General features: G+C 41.6%; 1 long non-coding RNA gene across 2 annotated transcripts; it reads left to right on the forward strand.

Annotated features, from left to right (window-relative positions):
- The first annotated feature begins 5,858 nt into the window (after positions 1-5,858).
- Positions 5,859-11,328, forward strand: LOC140905903 (uncharacterized). Of its 2 annotated transcripts, XR_012156979.1 has the most exons (3): positions 5,859-5,973; positions 8,658-9,342; positions 10,603-11,328. It is a non-coding gene; the product is annotated as an uncharacterized lncRNA (long non-coding RNA). The 2 variants fall into 2 exon arrangements; XR_012156978.1 differs by having other exon boundaries at positions 8,658-11,328.
- The last annotated feature ends 2,185 nt before the right edge of the window (positions 11,329-13,513 follow it).

Genomic DNA, 13,513 nt, shown 5'->3' on the forward strand with positions numbered 1-13,513 from the left:
AAGGGCAAACAGGGATGCAGAATTGATGTGTATCTGGTGGATAGGATTGATATGGGCGCTGGGGAACAAAACTAACTAACATAAGGGTGCAGCAGCAAAATCATACCAAAGAATCCCACCACAGTAGCATTTAACTTCAAAAAGGGGAACTACACAAAAATGAGGAGGCTAGTTAAACGGAAATTAAAAGGAAGAGTCACAAGAGTGAAATGCCTGAAAGCTGCATGGAAACTTTTAAAAAACATCATAATAGAGGCTCAAACTCTAGGTATACTCCAATTTTTTTTTTAAAAAGTAAGGGGATCAAAAAATGCCACCATGACTAAACAGAGTAAAAGAGGCAGTTAGAGACAAAAAAAAGACATCTTTTTAAAATTGAAAGTCCAATACTAGCGAGGAAAATAGAAAGGAACATAAACTCTGGCAAATCAACTGTAAAAGTATAATTAGGCAGGCCAAAAAAGCATTTGAAGTCAACTAACAAAAGACACAAAAACTAACAGCAAATTTATTTAAAGTACATCAGAAGCAGAGAGCCTGACAATCAGTGGGGCCACTGTAAAATTGAGATGCTAAAGGAGCACTCAAGGAAGACAAGGCCATTGAGGAGAAGCTAAATGAATTCTTTGCATCAGTCTTCATTTCAGAGGATATGAGGGAGATTTCTACACCTGAGCCATTCTTTTTAGGTGACAAATTTGAGGAATTGTCCCAGATTGAGGTGTTAATACAAGAGGCTTTGGAACAAATCAATAAATTAAACAGTAATACATCACCAGACCAGATGGTATTCACCCAAGAGTTCTGAAGGAACTCAGATATGAAATTGCAGAACTGCTAACTGTGGTATGCAATGTATCACTTACATCAGCCTCTGCCCCAGTTGACTGGCAGAGAGCTAATGTAAAGCTAACTTTTTAAAAAGGCTCCAGAGGCAATTCAGGCAATTACAGGCTAGTAAGTCTAACTTCAGTACCAGGCAAATTGGTTGAAACTATCATAAAGAACAGAATTATCAGACACAGATGAACATGATATGTTGGAGAAGAATCAACATGGCTTTTGTAAAGGAAAATCATGGCCTGCCAATCTTACTTCTTTGAGGGGGTCAACAAACATGTGGACAAGGTTGACCCAGTGGATGTAGTGTATTTGGACTTTCAAAAAGCTTTTTACAAGGTCCCTCAGCAAAGGCTCTTAAGCAAAGCAGACAGTCATGGGACAAGAGGGAGGGTCCTCTCATGGGTCGGTAACTGGTTAAAAGATAGGAAACAAAGGTCTGTTTTCACAGTGGGAAAAGGTAAATAGTTGGGTCTCCTAAGCAGGGCCATCCCTACCCATATGCAAAGTACGCAGCTGCGTAGGGCACCAGGAAATTTGGGCACCACATTTCCTGGTGCCTTACACAGCTGCGTGCTGCTCCAGCCCTTCCCTAAAGCCCCCGCCCTGCTCTGCCCCAGCCTCGCCCCCACTCCCCTGAGGACTGCAGCAGGGCTGGGCCCGCACTCACTGGCAGCAGGAAGTGCAGCCACCTGGCCCCAGCTGCACCTCTGGTGAGTGCTGGGGGATTGTTCCCCTCTGCCCCCCAAGCCGGTTCCCCCCGCGCCCCAAGCCAGCCTCCCCTTCCCCCACAGAGGCCTGGGGCCCCACACACACTCCCCGTGGGGGGGCTGCGTAGGGCCCCAGAATAGGTAGGGACGGCCCTGCTCCTAAGGATCTTTACTGGGACCAGTGCTGTGCAATATGTTCATAAATGATCTGGAGAAAGAGGTTAACAGAGAGGTAGCAAAGTCTGCAGATCATAAGAAATTGCTCAAGATAGTTAAGACCAAAGCTGACTGCAAAGAGTTACAAAGGGATCTCACTAAATTGGATGAAATGTGGATGAAATTAAATGTCGATAAGTGCAAAATAATGCACACTGGAAAATATAATCCCAACTATACATACAAAATGATGGCATCTAAATTAACTATTACCACTCAAGAAAGATATTGAAGTCATTGTGAATATTTCTCTGAAAACATCTGCTCAATGTGTAAGCAGCAGTCAAAAAAGCAACAATGTTAGGAACTATTAGGAAAGGGATAGATAATAAGACAGAAAATATCATAATGCCACTACATAAATCCATGGTATGCCCATACCTTGAATACTGCATGAAGTTCTGGTTGCCCCATCTCAAAAAAGATACAATCATAGGAGTGTAGGACTGGAAGGGACCTCGAGAGATCTTTTAGTCCAGTCCCCTGCACTCAAGGTAAGTAAGTATTATCTAGACTATCCCTGATAAGTGTTTGTCTAACCTGCTCTTAAAAACCTTCAATGATGGAGATTCCACAGCCTCCCTCGGCAAGTTATTCCAGTGCTTAACTACCCTGACAGTTTGGAAGTTTTTCCTAATGTCCAACCAAAACCTCCCTTGATGCCATTTAACCCCACTGCTTCTTGTCCTACCCTCAGAGGTTAACGAGAACAATTTTTCTCTCTCCTCCTTGTAACAACTCTTAGGTATTTGAAAACTTATGTCCTCTCTCAGTCTTCTCTTTTCCAGACTCAACAAACCCAGTTTTTTCAGTCTTCCCTCATAGGTCATGGTTTCTAGACCTTTAATTATTTTTGTTGTTCCTCTCTGGACTTTCTCCAACTTGTCCACATCTTTCCTGAAATGTGGTGCCCAGAACTGGACACGATACTCCAGTTGAGGCCTAATCAGCACAGAGTAGAGTGGAAGAATTACTTCTCGTGTCTTACTTACAACACTCCTGCTAATAGATCCCAGAATTATGTTTGCTTTTTTTTTGCAATAGTGTTACACTGTTGACTCATATTTAGCTTATGGTGTACTATTACCTCCAGATCCCTTTCCACAGTACTCCTTCCTAGGCAGTCATTTCCCATTTTGTATGTGTGCAATTGATTGTTGCTTTCTAAGTGTAGTACTTTGCATTTGTCCTTATTGAATTCCATCCTATTTACTTCAGACCATTTATCCAGTTCGTCCCCCAAACCACTTGCAACCCCTTCCAGGTTATTATCATCTGCAAACTTTATAAGCGTATTCTCTATGCCATTATCTAAATCATTGATGAAGATATTGAACAGAACCAGCCCTGGGACCGATCCCTGCGGGACCCCACTCCTTATGCCTTTCCAACTTGACAGTGAACCACTGATAACTACTCTATGGGAACAGTTTTCCAACCAGTTAGGCACCCACCTTATAGTAACTCCATTGAGGTTGTATTTCCCTAGTTTGTTTATGAGGTCATGCAAGACAGTATCAAAAGCCTTACTAAAGTCAAGATATACCACATCTAGTGCTTCCCCCCAATCCTCAAGTCATTACCCTGTCAAAGAAAGCTATTAGATATATTAGAATTGGAAAAAGTACAGAGAAGGGCAACAAAAATGACAAGGGGTATGGAACAGCTTCCATATGAGGAAAGATTACAAAGACTGGGACTGTTCAGCTTAGAAAAGAGATGAGTAGGGGAAAATCATGAATGGTGTGGAAAAGTGAATAGAGAAGTGTTATTCACTCCTTCACATAAAACACAAACCAGGGGTCACCCTATGAAATTAATAGGCAGCAGGTTTAAAGCAAGCATATAAGGAAAGGCTTCTCCACACAATGTACAGTTAACCCATGGAACTCATTGCCAGAGGATGTTGTGAAGGCCAGAAGTATAACTTGATTCAAAAAACAGTTATGTTCACGGCGAATAGGTCTATCAATGACTATAGCCAGGATGGTCAGGACACCACCCCATACACTGGGTGTTCCTAAATCTCTTATGCCAGAAGCTCAGACTGGACAGGAAGTCACTCAATACTTGCCCTGTTCTGTTCATTCCTACTGAAGCATCTAGCCCTGGTCACTGTGGGAAGACAGGATACTGGGCTAGATGGCTCATTGGTTTGACCCCATATGGTCATTCCTATGTTCTTATTTCTCACTATATAATGAATATATAATTAATCATCAGACACATATTGGGGACAGAAAGTTCAAAAATCAGAAAATGGCTCGCAAAACATTATTTAATTTTTTTTTGTTTGTTTTAAAGAAAAATCTCATGATTTTAGGAACCAGCTTATGACTTTCAAACTTTTGCAGTTGGCAATACTGGGATTATATTAAATCACAGCCATACTAGGATACAGTACAAGAGCCCAAATTAGCCAGAGGAAGAGAGACTGTTTTCAATGGCCACATCACCAAACCTGACCCAAGTTTATCAGAATGACTATGAGATCACTGCCGGTCACGACTGAGAAGCAAAGACTCAATAGTGCAGGGAAGCTTACATACCACTAATGAGAGATGAGCACTGTGCGCCCTCGATATTTAAGAAATTCACCAAATGAAGAAAGAGTGATGCAAAGAATGAAAAGGAATTAGTGCAAATAAGGTATTTCCTTCATTGGCAAGCCAGTGAGGGGGAAATCATGACCCCGCTTGCTTTCCTCCCTAACCTCTTTCAGATAAGTCATTTCTAGAGAGTAGCAACATAGAAGCAGTCCTGGTGCACCTCAAGAACTGGGGACGCAATTCTCACTGGATTTATTGTGGGGGTTGGGGTTCCTCCTTCCCTCCCTACTCACTGCACAGTAACTAAGGGAGCCACAAACTGGCCTTCCACAAGGGCAGTTTTCAAAGTGTCTCTCTGTTCCCTGCTATGACTATGTCGCCCAATGGCATCCTGTTGTTGCTGCTTTGTGGCCACCTAATGGAACGTGGAGATGAGCTCTGTGTAGACAGGAGCACAAGTATGAATAACTAAAGGGAAATGTATCAAATTCTAATTTCCCTCCTCACTTTTCTGAGTGGCACAGTGTCCCAATTAGAGCTGGGTGAATAATAGATTTTTTGATTCAGGAACTGAACTGACAGAATTGAGGGGAAAAAATTGTTTCAGGTTAGCCTGCAATGAGAGTTTTTCAGTTTTTCATGCTGAAATGAAAAACCAAAGAACATTTAGTGTCCAGATAAACTAAATGATCAGTTTGGTCCAAAACTAAAGTTTAGTTTAATTTTGGGGTGTCATTTTTAATCCTTTTCTTGTGGCATTTTTGTTTTGTTTTGTTAAATCCAGCTACATTTTTAAACTAAACATTTGGAAATGGAAAGTTAAAACATTTTGTTTCAAAAATGTTGACCCAAAATGTTTCAAATTGTTGGGAATTTTTTCTCTATTCTTTTTTCAGCTGTAGCTATTCAGAGACCTGAATTCACTAACAGTTTAAGTTGACCCAGAACTGCATTTTCCAGCAAATAAACTATTCACCAAAAACATTTCGCCTATCTCTAATCCCAATGCCAGAAGATCCCTAAGAATGATCTTCTGGGGAAACAGCTGTCCTAAAGCTTCACATCTACATCCTGAAAATAGAAAGCAGAAAATTTTTCATGAGAAATAACTGCCCCAAAACCAAAACATTTGGTAAAGGCTTCTAGAGAGAAAATGATTAGATTTAGGAGGAAGGTTATCCCCAGAATCTGCCAACTCCTGGAAGCCAGATATAAATGCGGCTTGAATACTAGCAGGTGCAGCATATGTCTGGGTTAAAGTGATCTCACTGTGCTGATTTAGTGTGCGGTACGTACTATACTTGGACGGCTATTTTTAGAAAGACTAAACGAACACACACACATACACTTACCAGGCAAGTGTGTGTGCGGGGCAAGAGGAGGATGTCTGAGGCAGAAAATTGCAGCTGAGGTGAATGTGTATCACAGACTCAATGCAGGAATCACTGGGTGAAATTCTATGACCTATAATATGCCGGAGGTCAGTTTAAATGATCATAATGGTCCCTTCTGGCCTTAAAAATCTTTGAATCCATATAGGAACTTTGAAATGACCAGATTCCTCAGAAATTGGATTTCTGTTGCTTCTTTATATATTTTTTAATATACTGTCAGACACAGCACCCTCCTGGACAAAGAGGGAGATGGTAGCCATGGTCGTAAGTATTCTTTTTTCTTACTGGTAATAATCTATTGGTGGGGGGGTGAGGGTTCTTGGTGCTGAGCAGATTTTATATTTCATTCAAAGGAGAAAAGGTTAAAGAAGGGGAAATATTTCAAATTAATAATCAGAAATGTGGAGCTGTTCTAGAAACGAGGCACCGGGACAAACACGTGGGGAGCCCAAGCAATTTGGTGCTAGTGTTTTCCTAATAGGCTTTTTAAACTGCACTTTCCCAACCTCAGTTTAAGTAGCTCTCCACTCTCCTTGGAAAGGTCCACAGAGCTAATGATAGCTGCACTAATTGCTGTTTCCTTTTGCCAATTAGACAAAAGGGCTCCCCTATTGTCTATTATTACTTCATAATTTTAATTTTGTATGAAAAGCTTGTGCACATCGCCTTATTGACTATTATAATAAAAATACAGAAATAAAAACTATACATTATTGGTATTTATTTAGCATCATTGTTATGCATGCCAATTTGTAATAGAAAATTAGACAAGCTGTCTGTCCGAAGATGCTTTTCAATATAAGGCTCTAGTCCACAAGCATAGGATCTGATTCTGCCTCCCAGTCACACACTGAGTAGTACCACATTCAGCAAGTAGTCCTATTTCTACCTGCTGAGGCATGTACGACTGGGTCCAGCCACCACTTCAGCTCCTGCAGCAACACAGAATTAGTAGGGCACAAAGGTGACAAAGCCACCATCCCTCAAGACAGCGCCCCTGGGAGGTGTGGCACACAAGCTGACCCATGAATTATATCTGCATAATTATGGGATACATGGGGAAACAAGTTTCAAACATCTGTCCCTTCTGTGTCAAAGCATGCAAGTTTGGGACAGACCAAATTCCCAGTGCCAGACTCATTCATTTGCACCTTTCAACTCAACGATACTTTTGAGGGAAGAAAAAAAGCAAATGAAAAAGGGATGCCATTAATATTGACAATTGTAAGCAAACAAGGTTAGGTCCAGTAGAAGACCAGTAATCTTGGAATGCTTCTAACATACACCTTTTATATCACTAATACCTTGTTCAAATTCAAGCATAAATAGGATTTTTATGAGGACGTTACTGCTTTTGCTGCATTGAGAGCCATATCATGTTTTACGACTACTAAGGCTGAGAATACAATCAGTCTGTAAATGGAAGGCCTTCTCACCAGATGATTTTAGCACCAACCACAAAACAATATTGGGCTGAAACTTACTTCTGTGGAAAGTCAGATACTAAGACATACAAGTACATTTCTCTCCCAGAGCCTTTCAGTAGTGTTCCAAGGACTAGCGGGGCAGGTAAGTTGCATTTTACAACTTTCATTTTTTATATCTGATTTGGGCACGCTATCTTGCAGACTAACCACATCCTCTCTCTTAAACTGCTTCTCCCTTCCTGCCAGCTAATCACAACTCATACAGCTGTGCTGAGAGGCAGCTTAGGACAAGCAGTGAAAGACAACTGCTTCCAATCACCTAACCCCATTTTCTTTCTTTCTTCCTTCCAATAGGATTATTTATTTTTATCTCCATCCACCCATTTTGCAGAAGAAAGGGAAAAAAATACAGTTCCCTCAAATTTCTTCAGCAGGAAACATTCTCCAGGGATCAAACCTTTGGTAGATCATTTTCTACCACTCTGACATGTCGAATACTCCAGTGATTCACAGTCATCTAGCTAGTGCAGTATGATTCACCTGCAGCAAATGGGAATGTCTGCTTCCCAGAAGTATTATTGTTTACACTATAGTTTAAAGCACACACTTCCTTTTTTAGGATTGGAGCATACCCAGCAGCAGCTGTGTGCGTCTCAGCTCCTAACAATGAACAGTCTCAATTGACCTAGTACAAGGAACAAATAAACAAACAACAAAAAAGCTAAGACATTCAGGGTTTGATCTTTAGCTATATGCAAATCAAAATCAGGGAGTTTGAGGGTCAGTATAACCTCATAGTCTCTATTTGGAGAGTGAAAGTTGAAAAGAAAGAAGCCTCTTATACCCACCCTCCATTCCCATATAAGGGTAAAAAAAGAAGGGCATAGGAGAGGCAATGTGAGTTAGTTGGAATATATTATAGTGCTCACTGAGTTCATCTCTCTGCCAGCATAAGATACAGTTCCTTGGAGAGGGAATGTCAGCAACAGAACTGATGAGACACTAAATGAGAGTTCTGGTGGCAAATACATTAAGCTTGTAGAAAAGGGTAGAGAGATGCAGCAACCATGTGATGCTTAGTCTTGGAAAGCCTCCAACTGCACCCCTTTGACTCATAAGGGAAGTAAAATTAGCCATGCCTCAGGGCAATGATATAAAGATGTGGAAACAGGAAGGGGCCAATTCTTTAAGCTGTTCCCAATGCAGAGGAACCCCTTAAATTCCTTCCTAATACTGGCTATATTGAGGCTTCTGAGTTCCAGGGTATCCAAGGGCTTATTCTGCCCCTGAGGCCCTACCACCAGATCTGGTTCAGACACAGTCACCAAACCTGGAGCTGCAAAGGGTGGCAGGTCATGGGGGCCGTACCTAACCAGGGACTACTGAAGTATGAGGGTGATGTTTGCTGTTTGTACTCTAGTAGTGCACATGGTGTGGAGCATGAGCTGCTTTGTGCTGAGAGGGGCTCAGAAACCAAGTCCTCCTAATGAAACATGTTGTCTCTCCATATATTCCTCCTAGAAACCTCCATCCCTTACTGAAGATTCCTTCCATAACCAGACATCTCCATCTGATGGAATTGATGCCCTCTTCCCAGAAGGTGATAGCAAAGCAGCTTCAGGAGGTGTGGTGGGAAAAGAAAGTCGCACATTAAACCTGGGGCCTTGCAACTGCAGGGGCTGAACTGAGATGCTTCACAGGGGGGACTCAGATTTGCTTGAAACAGCCATGCCAGTTCCAGTCGAGCTATGGAGAGACCAGTGATGGAGACAGTGCAGTAACAGCCTTCAGGACCCTGAGGGAGGAGCAAGAGACACAGGCTGATAAACTGACACCAGCCAAAAGTTGGCCGCATTTTCTTTGAACCATGAAGGAATAGCACAGGCAAGTCAGACGTGACCATGTTAAAGGAGCCATGAAAAAATAAAAACAAGTGACAGCTGACTCTTGAAGTGCTTGTGGGGGTGGGGCGAGAGAGAGATCAAAATATTGGGGGAGGGGTAGTCTGCAACTCAGGAGCCTTCTGCAGCAGCAGATGGAGAGGGAAGTACTGCTGATTCCTGCAGAGTCCAGGAAGGAAAAGAGACAACTTGTAATAATGAGGTGATCTCAGAAATAGACAACCAGAGGCAAGAACAAAAAGAGGACGCAGGAGAGAGAAACCCAGCACTGTGCACCAGGGGCTCTTCTCTTAGGCATTGCTGCTGTGAGTATTGCTTGCTGGTGAGATGGACGTTTTAGGCAGGCGGCCTGCCAAGGAGACTAGAAAAATGGGTCAGAGTGAGGCTTTGATGGGAGTAGATGAGAGATGAGGGAGACCATGACATGGGGAAGTTTGGGGAGGATGGAAGAGAATACTGTTTCTTGATGCCACATAATAAGGGATTTCTCCTTCCTCGGCCCCAGTATTTAGGGACAAAGTGGGAGGCCAGGTACCATGGAGAGCCTAATTCCCCTCACCCTGGGGTTGGATTGGGAGTTTCCTTTAACTGACCATGGGACACAGTAGCAGAGATTGAAATTGCGTTGTCTGCCTTTATGGCAGCAGCGATTGTACACTGCGGTGCAGATGATTTTTGTTACAAGACAGTCTTGTTATGATTGACACCTCCGGGTTAGTTCAAGGTCACTGTTAGAAAATCTCCCTTCATTTGAATGACTGGGAGCCAGTGCATAACCACAGGCCAGGGCTAATTAATTAAGAGCCCAATTCCGCCATTTAGGTAGAGGCTATAATAAGGGATGATGCAGAGCCACTCCACCCCACGAGGAGCTCGGGTAGGAATTCTCACCCAGGAAGAATCTTCCCCGAGCTCTCCTGCACTCACGCAGGGCACATCTGCTCATACACCCCTTCATGGATTTAAGGCAGATTATTTTCCTTCCCCCTTTTGGGGCACATCGGTAACCCAGGGAACTAGGGCCTGCAGTTGTGTCTAGTTATTATATGGGCCATAAAAGGGGGAAGAGAAGGTGATAGCAGGCTCCTTGAGACCCATCAGGCCATAATTTAGGGAATAATAGATGACAGACTTTTGATTGGAAGAAAATCATTTTAAAATACCGTGGGGAAAAAGGTTAGGCCACAAGCCTCTGTAATAATTAACTTCCTTTGCAATACAAAATAACATTATCTAACACCTGAAAAACTTCTTTAAAATGGGGAACATTGATACAAGTTTAGGCTGGCTTTGTAACTTAGTAGTTTGCACTTTTAAACAGTTGTGGTGGGACTGTAACAAGTCCAGATTTGGGGGAACAAAGATTCAGAGAAAGCAACCTGATCCTAGAGCCCCTACACACATTAAAATGTCTCTTGCTTTGCCTGGCCTGGATAACATCCCATTGTCATGTGTCAATGGTAAAGAACTGCAGCAAAAACCACTTTCTTCTAACACTGAACAAGGAACTGTATTAAAACAGTATAATCCCTAAAGCTACTCTGTCTCTCACTTTTTCACTATAGGGATATTGCCTGGAATCTTTCTCAGAGCCCTTCTGCTTGGATTCCTACTACAGACGGAAAGAAACAGTACTCTGTCCTCACTCACACATCTCACAAAAAGCTGATTCCCTCGGCTTTCTCCCAATTGCTACTACACTTGTTATATTAGAAGAATGGCCGATATTTTGCATTCTGGCTATCATTTTTTCAACTGTGTTATTTTGAGTTCTTAAAATATACCAACACTGCAGCTGGGTGCAAGTCTGCCAACCCAGGTAGACAGACTCGTGCTAGTTTGGTTCGAGCTAACGTGATAAAAATAGCAATGTGAACGTTGCAGCACTAGTGGAGGCTCAGGCTAGTCACCCAACCTTGGACCCACCTGATCCCTCTGGGTCCGAGCTTAGGGAGCTAGCCTCAGCCTCTGGCAGTGTGTAATGTCCACGCTGCTATTTTTAGCATGGTAGCGCCAGCTGAGCTAGACGGCATCTGACTACCTGGGCTGGGAGCCGTGCTCCCAATGCAGTCTAGACGTACTTTTAGGTTACCAAACTGCCCAGCTAAATATTCTTTATATCTTACTGACCCATTGGGTTATACTGAAGTGTATTCTGTTTTGCCTAACTATATGACCTCCCCCCGTAATTTTTTCTCTATTGTTACATGATTGTAAACTCCTTGCGTACAATTTTCAAGTATCCAAGTGACTTAGGAGCCTAAGTCCCAATAAAAGCTTTTATGTTGTCAGTGTTCATCATATCATTCATGTAGCTGCATAAGCACACAGCCTATTTCTTCGACTCTTCCTTCTACAGTAAAAATTAAAGATTTGTGGGTTGCCCACTTCAGATATGGGAAGTTGGATCCTGTGGCATAGATGTTGGAGTGGGCCATTTTAAATCAATCAAAGGGAAAGTCAGGAGTAGCCCCTGTGTGTGTCATGTCTGAGAAGGCCAGGCTTTGCATCTAGAGATGAGATACAACATGATACTGATATTTACAAGGATTTATATTCATACATGTACACACACACATACACACACACACCTGTTCCAGTGGTGCCTCTGGCAAAGAAGCTGGACTTCCTGGAAGGATTCCCAATACATTAAGCGTATCCAACAATTTTGAAGCCTAATGTAGAAGCAGGTTAGATGTCTCTCACAATGTACATTTCTTTTTTGGGTAAATAAATATGATTAAAAAAACTATTCTACATTTTCCATTAGCTTCTCTTAATAACTGTGGTTCATAACTTACGTAGGCACTGAGTCTACAAATACTCCTGTAGCATGTCCAACACAGTGGGCCCTGATCTTAATTGAGTAATGTAAATATTAAATAATAACAGTAATAGTGTGTGCTTTTGTCTGGGATCATGAACAAAAAGACAGAAAAAGATATAACTGACACTAATTCATTTTCTTATACCTTGAGCTGCTTACAGATGTAAACTTTTAAGAATATATACTTTACAGACGACCAAATGCCTCTTGTGCAAGTGACCATAACTAAGTAAAATATATGTAATGAATTCATCATTCCATTCCATTCTATAACTGTCTAATCCAGGCCAGGGTTTAGAAAGACCCATTGTGGGGATACTCGGCACCACACTGTGAGAGTCAGTGTGGGAGCTGGACTGCTAGAAAAAAACTACAGCTTTGGTCTGTGTCCAGTAGCCTAAATAAAAAGTTTCCTTTACATTCATTACAGCGGAGTCCTATGTCTTCTCTACCGCAAATATGCACTACAGTATAAATGCATACACTTTGCTGATGCAACATTAAAGTTGCACTGTGAAAAGCTGAAAGCTAGGAAATACAAAAATTAAACTTCCAACAATAAGGTTACATCAGCCAAATTGCTCTTTTATAGGTCTCATGGCCTATATTCACTATTGCCAACCCCAAACATTCAAAAATCATGCGTTGGGACCCCCAAAACTCATAAGATTGGTTTAAAAATTGTGAGGGGTTTTTTTTTTAAGAAAAAAATAAACCCGGGGGGGTCTTTTAATTTGGTTCTTTGTTTCTGAGCCTTTACTTTACACTTCAGTCATGTTTTCAAGCTTTTTTCTACAACCATGAGGGTTAGAAACTTATTTTATTTTAGAACAAAGAAAACAGATTCTTACATATTCACATGACTCCAGGGCCTGGGACTTTATGTAATAACTAAATATCATAAGATTCATTATGAAATTGCAAGAGTTGACAACCCTGTACATTTTACAAGATAAACAATAATATTAATCTACACATTAAGCCAGAAAAACAGGCGTTGAAAATATACCTTTTCTGCAATGCCTCTGACTTAAGATTGCTGATGGAAATTTTACATTTCCTAAGTTTCTGTCATATTAACTGTTTGCCATTACCAAGGCATTATTAATATAGTTTTATGAATGTAATTTCCTTGGTTTAAAAATTTTTTTAAAAAATGTTAGCTTAATTTTAGCATTTCAGCGATCCCAAATAAGCATTGAAGTTCATGCCTCTCAGAGGTGAATGAAGTTGGGGAATGATGAATTCCCACTATGAATTCCCACTAATACCCACACTGCTAATTGGACAGAGGCCACTTCCTGCAAGACTGGATTAAACATGACATCAGCACTCTGGCTTTCACTGAAATAGCTGGGCCTTTGCAATGGGGCTGGGGTGGGAGGGGGGGCCTTTAAAAACAAGAAAAACAAACAACAATTTAGGATCTGCGGAATATTGTAGATTAAAGTGAACATCGCAGACCAAACCTAAAATCGACTTACATGCATGCTACTACTAGTGTGTCCATGGGAGTTGCACCTATCTGAATGCAGAATTGATCTCATGAGGGATCCATCATTTGTAGGCACCTATGAGTTTCCTCACTGCTGATGTTAAAAGATTTTTGAGCATCCTGATCATTTTTTGAAATCTTTGTGCCCTGGTGT

Source organism: Lepidochelys kempii, chromosome 2 (assembly GCF_965140265.1).
Source record: "Lepidochelys kempii isolate rLepKem1 chromosome 2, rLepKem1.hap2, whole genome shotgun sequence".
Taxonomy (NCBI): domain Eukaryota; kingdom Metazoa; phylum Chordata; order Testudines; family Cheloniidae; genus Lepidochelys; species Lepidochelys kempii.